Genomic DNA, 16,704 nt, shown 5'->3' with positions numbered 1-16,704 from the left:
CTGTGGTTTCCGGGTTAGAGCTGTGTTGGCTGAGGATTCCTCCCCCAGGGTGGAGGAGTAATGGAAATGCAGCCTAAAACAGGATCAGGAGGAAGATGTGAAAATGAGCACAAATTTACAGTGTATGAGTCAGTGCCACAAGGAATCTCTATCCCGTAAGTCAAGATCACACCTCCTCTTGGTACAGCAGAGCTGTTCCCACACAAGGAGAAGGCATCCTGTCATGTTCAGCATCTTAAAAAAGGACTTATGTCCTGACTGAAAGTTTAATAGTGGGAAAATACTTTCACGTCAGTAAAATTGCAATTTCTGAGAAGGGTAAGAAAAGCAAGCATGGCATGCTGCATTCATTATCTGCTGTAAAATAATACAGACCAGGCACTGAGGCCAAATCCTCTGCATCTGCAAATCAACAAAGCCTCACCGATGCTAAACTTACCCTGCGCTGATTAATTCTGCTGATGAGCTGGCCTTTGTCATCGAAACCAGTTCTTGTACTGTAAGGAGTCCCTCATGGGATATTATATTTTAAATTTTTCATTAGCACATTAACAGCCTCACTTTAGATTGTTCAGAGGAAACAAAATGTAGCTCTAGCACAAGGAGTATACCATATGGGCTGAGAAATACACAAGACAGCAGGTCCACTGCCGAGTGTCTCCAGACTTCCTGGCCCTATAAATCCCCAGTCCTTGGCACACTGGGGCTGCCAGTGGCTGGAACTCTAACCTGAGCCTGTGGGTTCTCCAAGGCAGATACCAAATCCTCAGAGTGGGAAGAATTTGTCCTCCAAGGAAAGAGCCAAGGCCCAACAGAGCAAGACCTTCTCTTTTTAGGTCTTTCTAAAGCAGAACAAAGCTTAAAGAGCAGGGCCGGGATTGAGCCAGGCAGGATTAGGAGGTTGACACTCAAGGCAGCCACGAGACTGACCAGACAAGCTGCAGTCTGCTCTGAACTAAAGGTCCAAGCAATTGGCACAATTGTGGTAAAGAAGCAATGTAAAAGGAGTTATTTTTATTCCTGTATTTGTCTTGAGGACCAAACACTTGACTAAAGCAGAAATATGATGTAAGAGGGCAGGTCAGAACAGAGCAACAGGGGGTGGGACAGCTGGTGGGACTGCTACAAAGACCTGACCATTGGGCCATCCATCCAGACATCCTGCTTGACACCAGCCTGTCACTGCTCTGATGGGCCACACCAATGGCAGCAAGCAGCCTCATGCCACACTGCCTGCTCACCTGTCACATGCAGGAAGAGCAATGCACTGGCTGTGCAGCAACAGTGCTGAGCCTGCCCACGGGTAACCTCGCAGCCCAGGGAGGTGCCTCACATTCCTCTGCCGTGAGCGCGGCTCCGGCCGCACCCAGCTGCCTGCCAAGTCACCTCGTGTCCCAGCGGCAACCCTCGCACCAGCAGCTCTCCTGGGGAATGCAGGAAGAGCTCTTCCAGGAGAGAAGGTGCTCACAGAGGTGGTGGACAGGTGGTGTCGCTCCCCGTCTGTGGGCAGATGGTTTTGGGACAACTACTTCCAAGGAATTGCAAGATGAAGATGGCTCATGCTTGAGCATCTACCAGCCTGGGAGACACTCCAAAAAACCCAGGACAGGGGAGGCCCAGGACGCAGCCCAGGACAGCAGCCTAGACTGTATCTGTGCCCTTGGCACCCACTTCCCAACCAGTTCCTCAAAGGTGTGCATGCAGATGTGCACCTGCACAGGCAGAGGGGAACTTGTCACCCCCTAGATCACTAAGACATGACCAAAGACAGGCCCTGAGCCACAGAGGGTTCACTCTCCACGACTTCTGTTTTGGGGGGCTGTGGCACTGTGATATGAAAGCCTGTGTGTAATTTCTCAAGTAGCTCAATGTCTCTGCTACTCTCAGTGTATAGGTGCAATGCCTTTTTCCCTAATTGCTAGACTGAAAAAATGCTGCTGGCATTGGAGGTTCAGGATGTTCCCAAATAAAAATCATGTTTCCAAGGGCATATGAACATCTTCCATGAATTTGCATGGCTAGAGCCTGGTGAACTGCTGACAACGCACTAGGAGGAGCAGGATCAGGTCATCCTCTGGAATCCATCCGGGCTTATTTGGAAGCAGACATTGTTTCAAATACAAAAAGCTGAGTAGAAAGTGCCATTTGTAAGTCTTGGGAGCAGATTTTCATTGTAGAGGCCCCAGTCTTATTTACACTAGATTGCCTCATAATGTGCAGGTGATTTATGCCATTCTTCAACTATAAATTATATTTACATCCACTCCATGGTTTCTTTATATTGCTAAAGTGTAGTGATGTGACTGTAGGGTAAGTGAAAGGGATAATTTGTCTACAAGAAGAAATTAATCAGAATAAAAGTGTGCATGAAGAAGAATCTTTTTCATCTTGGAAAATATTCTGCCTGGTTTCCTCATGTGAAAAAAGCCATTCACAACACAGATTTGATCTGCAGGCATTGTTTCCCGTGACCCGAACACCACAGATACGTGCTGCATCTTCCTCCGAAATGGGGTCAGAAATTATGAATCTCTTCTGTAACTAGTGCAATTTTTATTCACGGTACTTATCCAAAGATACCAAGCAGAGAGTAAAAAGCAATCTAAATTGTGAATGAGGATGTATTTGTCATGCTTGCTTTTTTTTTTATTCGCTTTTCCAGCATCCGGAAAACATATCTCTTCCTATTCTAAGCTATTATTCCAGGGTGATTTTACTTACAGTCAAAAATGAGCATTGTGAAACAAAATGTTAAATTTAGATCTTCAGGCTGTTTTCATCAGAACAAAAACACAGGGATTTGTAGCTGTCAGCTTCCCTAGAACTGATTCATACAGAAAGACCAAATCCTGAGCTCAATTAACTTAAGGTGGTTTCCAGTGATACCGGAGACACAGGCATGAAACCAAGGTGCCTTTGGACCTTAGGATGAGGGATCTTTTGAGTGTTTCAGGCAATGACCAGACTGGGAGAGGTAGCTGGGAGAGAGCCATTTTAGTGGTTTCTCACTGCTAGCTTCCTGCTGAAACTTTTGAAAGAGGAAAATAACATTTCTGCTTTCTCATTTTTCTTTCTATTTTAGGATATTATTTTGGCTACAGTTGGAGCTTTCTAGCTCTGAGAGCCAAATTCTACCATTAGATCAGCAGGGCATTTTATCTGGGAGGGAATAAAAAATGTCTGGAACATATAATGGAGGACCAGCAGGATTCTTCTCCAATACTTCTCCAACTACTTCAAATACTGGTCTCAGTAGATTGATGCCAATTTTATATTGAGCATAATGTTATATCTTCTTTGAGAGGGGACAGTTCCAGTGCTACCTGCATCACTAAAACACACACCATGTTTGCCTGCAATAGGGGTTAAGTCCTCCCATGAACAGTCTGATGGCTTTTAAGACCAGATTGCCTAATATGCTAAATTGCAGACAATTACCTTATTATTCTGGATAGAGTATTTTTGTCTAACATGTCAGAGAGATGAGCACTGGATATAACACAATGTCTCTGAAGTTCACAGCAGTGTTTTCTGAGAAACATGTCCTTCTGGTTCACTGGTAAAAGCAATGTCTCTCCAGAAGAACAAATCTACCTGTTACTGGATAAGCTCCTGCCTTTGGAACTGTACTTTAGTGTTGGAATTTAGTCCAAGAAGTACATTCTAGGCCAAACATGTGATATCTGCCACTTGAATTTTTATCTCACTCTGTTAGTCCAGCAAACCAAACCAATGGTCTGACCGATACAGTTTATTTGCAGGAATCAGTTGCATCCTTTAAAACTTTTATGTGCAGGCTCATTTTTTGTTGTTTTGAATGTCCTTTGCGTCAGGTTAGTTTGTCCCAGTCCTGTATGTAATCTCTGTGTGGCTTTTTTTAGGGAAACAGCTTACAGCTTGCTACCAGACTGACTGCTGCTGATAGCATGTACAGGATTAAGTAAATTAAAACCATGAACATGATTGGTCAGAAAATTAGATTTACATGTGAATAGGCATAATTCCAGGGCTACCTTTTAGTATCCCTGTTAAACATTATGGAACCTGTTATTAATGCATTTTTTGCTGCCAATTCTATGAACCATTTCACTGGTTAGGAACAAAATCCCCAGGATGCACTGTAGTTGTCCTCCCAGAGCAGAACAATGGTATGTTATGAGAGTCATTGATGCTGGTGCACCACAGAAGACCTTAAGTGGCTCATAAGGACAGCCCACAGAAAAGGATAGAAAGGCAGAGAAACAAAAATCCTGCCTACTGAGGCACACTGAGGTAACATCACGATTGTAGCAACCTCTTAATGTTTCTAACCCCAGAGTTTCCCTGGAAAGCAGGAACTTCATGAAAAATGTCATACAGTTGAATTTAACCTTTTCCTGGTAGGAATATTGCAGCCAGACATTTTGCCTGCTGAGAGAATGCCCCTTGTTCTTTTTCCTTTCTGTTGTTAGTGATAGAAATATTTAGGCAACACATAGGCTGCAGATGGTCAAAAGAGAAAATCTGGGAGATGATGTCCTCTTCTGCCCTTCGTGATATCCATGCCTGGGAAACAGGGGGATATTTTTGGAATATTATTTTAAAAAGGAGGGAGGGGCTATCAGGTTTCGTTTCATCTGTTGGTTCTGATCTGTGGTGCCAATCACAATTGCTACAATTTTAAATTATAGAATGAAGTCCTATGTGGTGAGGAGCAAAAAAAAGAGACAATGCCCTTCTCCACAGCTGGGGTGTACCTGTGGCGATCCATGCTTTCACCACTAAGCCCATGCTACTGCAATTACTGTCTGCCTCAGACTTACTGATGTGAAGCCTATTATGTGGGCTTAGTCAGACAGATCAGTGCAGGATCCTCTGCTCTCCATACCTCGGCCCCCGCCAGGACAGAAAATGGGTTGCCCTTTCTAGAGGGACTGTGGTTTTCTGAACAGTGTGCAGCGGCTCACAAATTCACAGCACAACTGACATCATCTAAATCCTCAAGTCTTTACCCAAGGCTCCCTCAGGAAGGTCCGTCCAGACCCCATACACCTCAGTAAAGAAGGATCAACACGGAGCATAAATTACCCCCCCACGCATTCTCCTCTTCTCTGGGAATAGCATCCATCTGTGCATTGCATTTTGTCCCTTCTTTACAGCCTACAAATCTTTCAGCCATTTTGGTTTTACACTGACTTCTGCTGAAACAGCTGATGATCGTACAGTGTGACCATGTGGGGAAGATGGCCCAGAGCTGCACTGACCATGTCTGTTTATACCCAGATAAGGCTGAGTATTGGGATGGAGAATGGCTTTGAAGGTCCATCAAGATAAGGGAGTTGAGTGGTATCCCCAGTTGACTTTCCTTGAGAAATACATTTCAGTGTAATCTTGCACAAATCCCAGCACTGGGGAAGGCTGAAAAGGGATCAAATGTTCTCATGGCATCAGTCACTCTTTGAGCTTTCAGCTACAGTGAAACCACACCAGAAGATAAGGTGGCTTCCTACTCTGATGACATGAATGCTTTGGGGCTAATCTTGGGTCTGACTATTTTAAGCTGAATTTACCTTCCCTTTCTTCCTTCAGCTTAAATGCTCTGTATCAAAGACAGCAAGGACACTTGCTCCAAAGACAGTGTGAAATTAGTTTTACGGGAAAATTAATAAATTTACATTCTGGCTTGCAGGGTTGTATATTGTCTACACTGCTACAATGATCTAATTTAGCTGGAGGAGTTAGACTCCAATATGATGACAAAGGCTGTTTCTGCACAGACTAAACAGTCACAGCTTTGTACAAGGTAAACAGCAGTGCCTGGGAACGGAGGGGGGGTGGGGGGAAAAACTGGTATCAGGCAGCTTAAGGTAGATGTCTTATGATGTGTCTTTGCATATCAAATGGCTCAGAGAGATCTAAAACTTCAGCTGTTTAATCAGCTGTCACCTCTTCAAGGTTTCCTAATTCTCCTACGCTACACGCTGCCTTGGATGATACGTATTTTCCACAGACACATGACAGGACCTCCGTCAGGGCCCGTGTGTCTGTCATTACCCTCCCACACCAGAGCTGATGTCCTTCCCGTAATGGGTACAGATATATAGATACATGCAACACATCCCCTTCCAGAAAAGTTTTCCAGGCTTTTTCTCCATTAAGTTAGCCTCAGTTGCATTCTCTGACATTAATTGTGTTGCAATTCTTGCTGGATATTCAACCAAGAGATGAATGCTATAAGCACTTACAGGAGTTTCATGTTCAATGGAATAGCTGATCACTAAACTTGGATCCAGACGCATTTCCCTTCCCTGTCCTCCAGCTGGTGAACTTACAGTGATCACACTTTAAATGTCAGCATACACTGCAGAGTGTTCAGCACCCTCCAATATATAGCACAGTATCTTCTGGGAAATCTTTTTTCTTGACCACCAGCTCTGCCTCCAGGCAGCGGGGTTGGAGGAAGGGGACTGCAGCCATCAGCAAAAAGCCTCATTTGAACCATCACAGAGTTTCAAGCTAGAGTATTCTTTAGGGACACACAGGGCAAATTTAAGATCAAAACCTGTTGCACTGATATCAGTGGGAAAGTTGCCAACAGCAGCTGCAGATGCCACATTAGGTCTTCTGGCAGCTGAAGAGGAGTGTTTTGAACTCTCAGATGGGTACAGATACTGTGTCCCACCTAGCCTGGGCAAATGCCTGGTGAGTTAGAGCAGGAGAACCATAAAATTAAATGCAAACTTATGAGAACTCACCTTTTTTTTGATGCAATATGAGTGGGAAATTCAATTATAGAATATAGCTCTGAAAAAAAGCAACTCCTGCTCCCAGAAACCTGTAACCTAAAGAGCAGGCTGGGACAAACTCAGCTGATAATTTTGTTCTTGAAGTTAGTTACTGAAATGTAAGAATCTCCATCCTGTGAGTTGATTCAGGATAACTGTCCTAAGAGCAGACTTCTGACTCCAGTGGAGCCAAGGTACTCTGACTGAGTGGGAGGCCAATTCCATCACTCTACAGCTCGTGCACACAAGAAGCATGGAGCCACAGCATTCCTCCAGCTCTCCTTGTGCCCAGGGATTGGTTAAATCCAGGCCATTTTGCATCTTGGCTATCCTAAAACAGAAGAAAATCCTCTCCTGGGCCAGATGATGCATTTTGCATCAGAGGAACAAAATTTTCTCCTCAACTGGCCTTTAATTGTAATGTGGCAGCTCACATATCTTACTTACCATGAGCCAACAAAGAATGACAGGTAACGGCTGGGTAAAGTACCTAACTGCTTCTGCAGAGCTCAGAGGCTCTTAGTGTGCAGCAGCTCTTGCCAAAAAAAAAAACCAAAAAAAAAAAACAAAAAAAAAAAAAAACAAAAAAAAAAAAAAAAAAAAAAACAAAAAAAACCAAAAAAAAAACAACAACAACAAAAAAAAAAACAAACCAACCAAAATTGATGTTCCAGCTAAGCAGGTGGCCTGTTTGGACATCTGAGTTATCAACCCACTGAGTTTGCTGAGTTATTCAGAGTCCTGCAGTCCTGAATCACAATTTTCTTATGGCCCAGATTAATAATGTTTTCCATCAATCTCAACCATCTGAACTCCTGCAGAATATAAAGGGGCCTTTTTGTGACCTTGAGGTATTATCATGGCTTGTTTCTCAACCTTTGTGAAAGGAACCTGTGACACTCTCTAAAAAGCTTCTGCCCATCACTCAAGTGTTGAGAAGAGCAACTCTGCACAAGGGTGTATAATTCCAGTAAGAGACAGAACTTGTCTTCTGGGAAGACCCTCAAAGCAGCAGGTTTTTTTGTTTTTTTTTTTTTATTTCCTGCAGTTTTAGTGATGTTTTCAAATTTAAAAAACAAGCCACTAGATATGTATCTGGTACTACTTAGATCTTCCTTCTATTTTACAAGGAGAAGACTGCCTCTTGGAAAAGATTTTGCTTTTCCAAGAAGTCTTAGAAAAGATTTTGCAGACAAAGAAATACTTACTCTGAATTCATTCCTCCTTTTGCAGATATCAGTATTGTGCCCTTTCTTTGCAGCTACCAGCTCTGGACTGATGAAAAACATCTTGCAGAGTATCTCTCTTGGGTTATCTCTGGACTGCCTCCCCCTTTCCAGTGTCTTCTAGTTCCCATTGCGTGCAGAAAATCAAAGAGCTCTCAAAAATGCAGTAGCCACCCATCGTCATTTCAGCATAGTATGTGCTGAAAAATCCATCCTTGTAATAACAGTGATGCTGCTGTGACTACTTGGCACTTTTCTCTGCAAATCCACTTGCTTCGTGGAAAAATCAGGCATGCGCAACTCCATGCCTGGCCAAGAAAGTCCAGATGCTTTATTGCTTCATTCTCATGCTGCATTTAGATTTTTAACGCTTTCATATGAAAACACATGGGAACCCTAAGTTGATACTCTATCCTTCATGTTGTGAGAGTTAAAAGTTACAAGGAGTGAATGGCTGTTGACTCCAGGGGTTACTCTTAAAAAGCAGACCAACACTGATTTTTATTTCTGTTTGTCTTATGCTTGCAGAACACTACACACCATGTAAACATCACAAGGCACCAAAGGGGAAGTTGAAAGCAGGGGTTGACCACTGTGGTTATGTCTGCACACAGCACAAAGAAGCACAAAATAAGTATTTAAAACTTGCTGCTGAGCCCTAATGTCTTTGCCTCTATTGGAGCAATACCAAGTCTGAGAGAGATGCAGCCAAAGCCCATAAGTTATGTCTTCAGTACCTACTGGAAGGGGAAAACTCAGATGTGCAGTGGGCCTTCAGCAGGAGGTCTGGTAAGAAAAAGCTCCATTTTCATGCAGTTGTTCATTAGAAAAGAAAAGTATTACAAAAATATCTTACTTGTATGTATTCAGATTAAGAGTGCTGGCACTAATGTTGCCTGTGGGCAGTGATAAGCAGAGCAAGGGAAAGGAGCCAGCCTAACCTGCTCCTCTGAAAGGTCCTGGACATCAGAGGTGGCCCACTGAGCAGCTGTGTCCTTCTAAGCATGGCCTAGTAGTGAAAGGAAGAGTTTGTCACCTGTTCCACAACACCTAAATCCCTGCAGTCCTGGTTCTCAAAATTACGTCAGAACTTCTCCATAACAAAAAGGCCTGATACACTGGCATCTTTCCCTGAGATTGCTAGTGCCAAATACTCTAGGACCACTGTGAAGCCTTAAAAAACATAATATTCCTTCTTCACTGTCTTCTTAACCAAAATATGGGGTAATTTGCATTTTCTGAGTCATGGGAGCATGCTTGGAAGTTACTTTGTATCTTCCCTGCAATTGTCAGGGCTCCAAATGTGCATTCTGGATTTAAACTGAAAGCTGAGCTTCTCACCCCAAAACTATGCTCCAGATATTGGTGCTGTCAAGAGAAAGCCAGCTATCACAAGGCTTACGATAAAAATCAGAAAGCCAGCAACTCTCCTTCCAGCAAAGCATTCTTTGTGGCTATGAACAGCCAGCTGAATCTCAGCTATGTGGCTTCAGAGACAGAAATTAGTACCTCTGGCTGCACAACAACAAGCCTTAACTATACTAACTCAAGAAGGTGACTCCACCAGTGTCCCTGGTCACTGGCACCCATGCTGCCCAAGGGGCAGTGCAAAAGAGGGCAGTGATACAGAAAACAAAGCTGAAATAGTGGTGCTTGTAAGTCATAGATGTGAGAGAGAAAGAATAGATGGCTTTGGGTAGGAAACGGGAAGAATACCAGTAATTACAATACTGGTCCTGGTCTGAGTTCAAGCATGTGGGCCAAGTGGCCCCATTCAATTAAAGATGTATTTGGGAGAGGTCCCACATGAAGCTGCAGTGCTATTCCTGGACACACTCTGGGTGAGCTTCGCTGGCAAGGAATGTGTGCTTCAGGAATGTGGCTGGACAGGCTGTGTTTAGGAAAAGTTGTGTATCCTACCAACAGGGTGAAGGATCGGAACTCTCTAATAACCACGCTCCTCTCTCCACAGGGGTTTTTACACAGCAAATCACCCTGCTGCCCCTTGCAACCAGCTCCTGAGGCTGCACTGGGCACTGGCCACCCATGAGACGCAGCTACCCCAGAGCAGCTTTACACAGAGCTCCCCTCTCAGGCAGGGATGCTCACTGTGTCCCACTGACACTGCCCGGGTGGTGTTGAGGCAAGCAAAATGTGGAGCAACCCAGGCTGGAACTTTCTGCAGAACAGAGGTGAGCATCCAGAGAAACTCCTGCGGGCTCTCCATTGAGACTGAGCAGTAAAGTTCTGGCTTTCATGGAAGGCATCTGCTGGTGCAGGAGAGGGCTTTCTGACACATGGAAAATGAGCTGTTCTGTAAAACAGGTAGTTCTGGGTTGGAAACATCTATGGGACAAGAGGGTCAGCTAAGGGGCACCTTCAAAGCCAGCCAGGAACAACTTCTTAGGCTGCTTCTCCCACACCTTTTTCTGTAGCATGACCATGAAATGTGCACTTGCACAGTGAGAAACAGCTCTTTTCAGAGCCTGTGAGGGAGGGTAAATGTGCTGTGTGGTCTAACAGCAAGGGCTTACCTTTGGATTTTCTCCTTCATCATGTTGAATGGAGGCCTGGAGCAGGCAGCATGCCTGATGGGCAGGGCTGTAATGCCCTGGCACCTTCCCAGACCTTGCCTGGGGCCACCTCTCACCTTCAGAAACTGCCCTGCCCAGGGATGCCTCTTCACACGACAGAAACAGCTGCTTTCTGCAGGCTGCTGGAGGGACGAAGGGTGGAAATTTCACACTCCATTCCCTCCATCTGTGTTCCTACCTTCCTTTCCAGGGACATCTGTCCTCTGTAGCAGGCTTGCCCTTGGTTTGCACCATCTTTCTACTTCGGAAGGCTCCGAATCACTTTAAGAGACAGGAAAATGAAGCTGCAACAAGGCTGCAAAAGGGAGTACTTGACATTAACCTCTTCCCTGCAACAGGCATCCAGAGAATAGAAGCAGTTAGGGTAAAAAATTGAGAATTTGGGTCACCAAATTGGGTGCACTGAGGCTGTGGGCAACCAGGCAGCAATGCTTGTTACACAGGGGCCACAAAAGCCAAAGAAAACACTGCAGCACCAAGAACAAACTTCAGATTTATTGTAAGACCCATAGCCCTGATCTGCCACAGAGAGGACAGAAAAGATGAAAGGCCTGGCCACTGTTTGATGTCCCCAGGATAATTACATTGTTTATTCTAGGAGATGAACCCTCACCTGCGCTACAAAGCCAGGCCAAGCCAACCCCACTGCTAACTTGATCTTTGCAGGTGTGATACCCTCAAGCTTGGTGCCTTTCAGTGCCTTCTGCTTTCCCCAGCACTGGCAGTGCAGTACACACACTGCTGTGGACCTTGGGGAGGCCCTGGTGCTGATCCAGCTCCTGGCTTGGTTTGTTGCTGTCCCACAGAGAAACCTGCATCCTGCAGGACTGTTGCCACAGCCAGTTCAGACACTGCTGGCCTCTTGCCCGCTGGAGTTCTGCACTTCATATCCTCTGCACCGTGGAACCGAATGTCCGGTACTAACAGCTCCTGACTGCAAAATTCTGGGCTTAATGCAGTGAGCAGGGGTTGAGACACTCTTTCACATGGAAAAATATATATTTTCTATGAAATCATATCCCAAAGCCTGTTGTCAGCTACATCATGCACGGTTTACTATAAGCAAGGAATTATTCCCAGATATGCTTCCAGTTTGACAAGATACAAGTCCCTCGGGCTGCTCCTCTTCTCAGTTGGTTTGCTGACATTAACTCGCTGCCAGCCTCCTGCCTCCTTCAGATCTACCTACAGCACGGGGAAGAGGGAGGATGGGCTGACCCATTGCATACAACAAACAGAGAAGTTGGCTCTCAGACAACACTCCACTGTTTCTCTTTTGTGCATGGGGAACTGCCAGTACTATTGTGGCTTTCTCCTCTCTGTTGTCTGTCCTAAGCACATCACCTTGTGTTTAGGGGTACATTTCTGTAAACCAAGGTTCAGAGAAGCATTTACTTCATTTTACTTCTCCTAAATGTTTTTTATTTTCACACCAAACCCTCTTACAGGCATTTGCCCAGGAAACTGTATTCCTCTCCCTCTGGTTCCCAAGGAGCTGCCGCTCAGCACTGCTCCCATTTCAGTGCAGAGCAGGCTTCTCCCCCTGAGATCAGGTAACTCAAGGTACAGCAGCAGCTAGCTGCCCTTGGGGCCAGTGTCCTGGCTTAAGTTCCCACTAGTGACTAACACAAATAGCCCTCTCACCTCAATATCAGCAGCCTTGATCGCACCCAGAGAGTTAAAATGTTAAGCTCAGACTTTCAAAGGCAACAAAGAAAAAGTTTGGCATTCTGACCTTGCCCAGAGCTGCCTCCCTCAGCCCTTCAGCATCCTTTACTGAGTGCCCTTGTACTGCCAGACCCTTGAAGTGAGTCACTGGAGGATGCACCCAGCGACCTCATCTAACACTGGAACCTGCTTTCCAAGGTGAGTCATGGCCCAGCACCTCCCTGCAGGCTGTGCAACTCGCCTGGAGAGGAGAGGCTGGCTTCTGCACATCCTCACATGCCAGCTACCTCCTTGATGAGTACATAAGGTCTAATGGTCACGGGATGGGCAGGCAGGAACTGCTGTGATTTCATCACAGCTGTGACCTGATTCACCCTTCATCACATCATTTACTCTGCTCTCTGTGGAGTGAGAGTCATGAGACTTGCCTGCTTGGTATGAGGATTAATTCCCACCAGCTAACGCTTTGAAGATGAGAAGAAGAGCAGACATCGCCGGGTGCCACTGTTGCTGTTAGACCTGTGCTTAGCCCAGGCCTGGGCAATGCTCAGATCGAGATTCCATGGTGAGAGGCATTTATGCTATTGGTGTCTGTGTGACATCCCTCTCCTGAAAGGTTCCCAAAGGAATTCACTGTTGGGTGCCTCAAAGGACCCAGATCCATCAGGAAGTCTCCAGGAGGCTACTGGGCAGGGGTATGAGGGTCCCCTCCCATGCCTAAGGACAAAGGAAGGCCTGATCCAGTGTAGAGTTACTGAATTTTTTGAAAGATAAGGCTCCACAGGACACCTCTGAGCATCCAGAGAGTCCCAGGGTAAAACTAGCTCCCCTGAATCATCCCTGGAGCACATAGGCCAGTGAGCCAAGCTTATTTCTGGCATTTTCCAGTGAGTTTCAGGGACAAGAGGTGCAGTAAAATAAAGCTTGGGCCATACCATGACTCACTGACCTCAAGGTGAGATGCCATTCATCATCACTGCATGGCTTTCCCAGATGGCAAAACCTCCTGCAGCAGCGTGAGCCACAGCACACTAACTCAGCTGCCAGCATGCCTAGCTGGGAATGACAGGGGCATGGAGGCTACCAGATCTGCCTCTCTAAGGAAGTATCTGTCAGCTGGATCACTTTTTAGGTAAGAGGAATGTGTATGTTTCTGAGGTTTGAGAGCACAGGCTGCCACAGCCAAAAAGGGGTTCCTACCTCTCTGCATGAGATGGTGGGAGCACATCTGGGACGGCCAGAGTCCTGCATGGGCAGGATCCTGTAAGATGTGGCAAATGAGGGTTTGCTGCTCAGAGTTTGCTCTGAAGGAGTGCTTCTGTCTTTATTCTCATATGGGAAATGCATCCTTTAATGCATACATTGATAATGTGATGACCACATCAATAATTCTCCCCATATCCACTTATCTGTGGGAGCCCACAATGGTCACAACATCACCCATGGCCCTTCTGCAAACCAGTGCTGCCAGGTTTTGTTCTGCACTGCCCAGTGCAGCACCCTTCACCCCCAGCCTCAGTGCCCATTTTTGCAACCAGAGCTGATTTGCACTGTTAGCTTTCACCTGTGGTATCTGTATGTGCTGACCATGAGTTGATGAGTTGACCAAAGGCTGATGTTGAGATACTGCTGGAATAAAGTCCTCACCACCCTCCTATGCAGAGTGGCAGGACCAGGACTGTGTGCACCACCACAGCTGCAACCTGTGGCCACTTTGCAATGTCACCCTGCACCAGCTTGTCCCAAAAAAACCAGGGGTTTGGGTTTTGTTTGTTTGTTTTTTTTTTTTAACTGTGGTGTGGTGAATTCTCCCTGGATCCAACCAGCATTGGGCAATGGCAGAGCCACCCTGGCCCATTCCATGTGCACTGTGATAAAACTCATTCCTTGGCAAGAGGAGCCCAGCCTTGAAGGGGCTCAAGGTGGGGGAGGTGGGTTGTGTGCTGGACTCCAGGAGGGCATGTAAAGGGCTGCTTTGATGTCTGCACACACACATGCACAGCAGGCAGCTCATGCAGCTGGCTTCCACAGTTGCTGGCTGTGACAGACATGCTGCAGCAAGGGACCAACACGAGCCACCACACCAGTGCGGGGTGGGGATGTTCTATCACAGCTAAACATGCTGCTTTTAATCCCTCTGCTGCTGACCTGATTCCCAGGTCTCTAAACACAGAGCCACGATTGGATACAGGTGTACCAGCTTTGGGCAAAAACTGAGGGTGATACCTCCACCAGTTCCTTTACAAATCCCTGCACCTTCCCAGGCAAGCACATGGGTTTGACCCTGCTCGCTAACCTCTGCATACCAATGGTCTGTGGAGGACTTAGGGCAGAGTTTGAGCACCTGTGGTACCTGCTAAGTAAAGGCTGAAGTAAATAAAGGAAGCTGCTGCCCTGCAACACACCAGTGTGGAAGCACGCTGTCGGTGAGGCCCTCAAGAAAGCCACCCCTCCATGACCTGCTCCTTGCAGACCACTGCTACTGTGCCCAGCAGGAGGAGGAGGAGCAGAGCAGCTCAGCCATGAGAGGATCTATTTTGGCCTTTGGGAAAAGGGTCTGTGCTCTGGAGCAGTATCTCAATTTTCTTTCTATACCACCATTTCTACAATGGTGGTACCTGCAGTGGGTCCAGCCTGGCCAGCCCTGGCTCTGCACTTGTATGTCTGCACAGTGAGCTTCACTCTGGGTTTGTTGGGTTTTTTCAGTCATAAAATTTTTTTACCATTGAGTCAGGCTGCACTACAGTGCCAGTGGTGGCAGCTCTCCTGCCACAGCATGTTAAAATCTCTAAAGGTTTTAACACACCACCTGCTCTGTTGAACCTGCGGCTCTCACTGGGTCATGGTCTGACACGGTGCTTTCAGTCAGCAGTCAACGGCCTGTTGCAGCCCCCTGGCAGCTTCCTGGCTGCTCACAAGGGCTGATGGTGTTTGTGGGTTACCATGACAGATCACAATGGCTTTTAAAAGAGACAGGAGAAATTAAACCCTGCATCTGCCTTCCCTAGCACTCATTTCTCTCTTCATCCCCTTCTGCAGACCAGTCCCAACTGCACTTCAGAGTTGCCAAGTGATCCACATTTTTTATGATGTGTATTTTCAGTGACAGTGACATGTGACAATATTTTCAGTGACATGGATCTGCCTGGCTGAACCCACTGTCATGGTTTCACCCCAGACAGCAACCAAGCCCCAGGCAGCTGCTCACTACTCCCCCACCAGCAGCATCAGGGAGAAGATTAGAAGGGTAAAAGCCAGAAAACCTGTGAGTTGAAATAGAAACAATTTAATAAAGAAAGCAAAAGCCAATTACCCAAGCAAAGTAAAACCAATAATTAATTCACTGTTTCCAATAGGCATCCTGGTGTTCAGCCATCTCCAGGAATATGGTTCCATCACTTGAAACAGTTACTTGTAACTTGTAACTGGGAAAACAAACACCATCACCCTAAACATCTCCCCCTTCCTCTTCCTTCCCTCCACTTTATTTATTGAGCATGAGCATATGGTTTGGAATATCCCTTTGGTCAGTCAGGTCAGCTGTCCTGGCTGTGTCTCCTCCCATCCTTCCCCATACATCCAGCTTCCTCACCAGCATGGCTGTAGGAAAAGAAGGAATGGCCTCAGCTCTGTGCAAGTCCTGCTCAGCAATAACAAGAACATCACTACATTATCAACCCTGTGTTCAGCACAAATCCACAACACAGCCCCAGACCAGCTACTGCAAAGCAAATTAACTCTACTCCAGCCAAAACCAGCACACCCACTCTGCAGGGCAGGACATAGTGACAGGTGACCATGGACATTCAGGGACACAAGAGGTGGTCTCACCCCAAGCATCTCCACTGTTGCAGAGCTGGTCTCCTCTGGAGTCTCCTGATGTGTGGAAGGTGGTATCACCTGCAGAGATGCTGTTGAAAGATGCTTAGGGCATTTAAATTGCAGAAGAAAAAAAGCCAGAGATGATTTTGCAGCTCAAAGCGCTCTTGCAGCTCAAACAATATATCCTGACACTCAAGAAATAGATGGCACTGCCTGAAAGAGAAGGTGAGACCACTTCTCTGTAGGAGTGGATTAGCTGGGCAAAAGGAAGAGACCTCAGCCCCAGGGCTCTCATATCTGGATTTTAACTTCCACATGCACTGTGGCTCACCACTGCTCTCAAACACTCTATGTACCATGGGGCTGCAAGAGCCCTTCAGATATGACTGATTTTAGCTGCTGGGTTTTCACTCTTCCTCCACTGACCCTCTTTAACACCCAAACAGATGAGCCACAGCAGGATGGGGAGATGGGGTGGCCGGGGCAGCCAACACGCCTGGGGTGAAGCTCCCAGCAGCAGCAGATGCCCCAGGGAGTTCCCCTGCCTGCAGAGCTCCCACTCACTGCCCTCAGCCCCACCAGCGCTGCATCTGCACCTGCAGCCTTCCCCACACCTCCAGGGCTTGTTTT

Source organism: Vidua macroura, chromosome 1 (genome assembly GCF_024509145.1).
Source record: "Vidua macroura isolate BioBank_ID:100142 chromosome 1, ASM2450914v1, whole genome shotgun sequence".
Classification (NCBI taxonomy): Eukaryota; Metazoa; Chordata; class Aves; order Passeriformes; family Viduidae; genus Vidua; species Vidua macroura.
Note: the sequence above shows the minus strand (reverse complement) of the source record.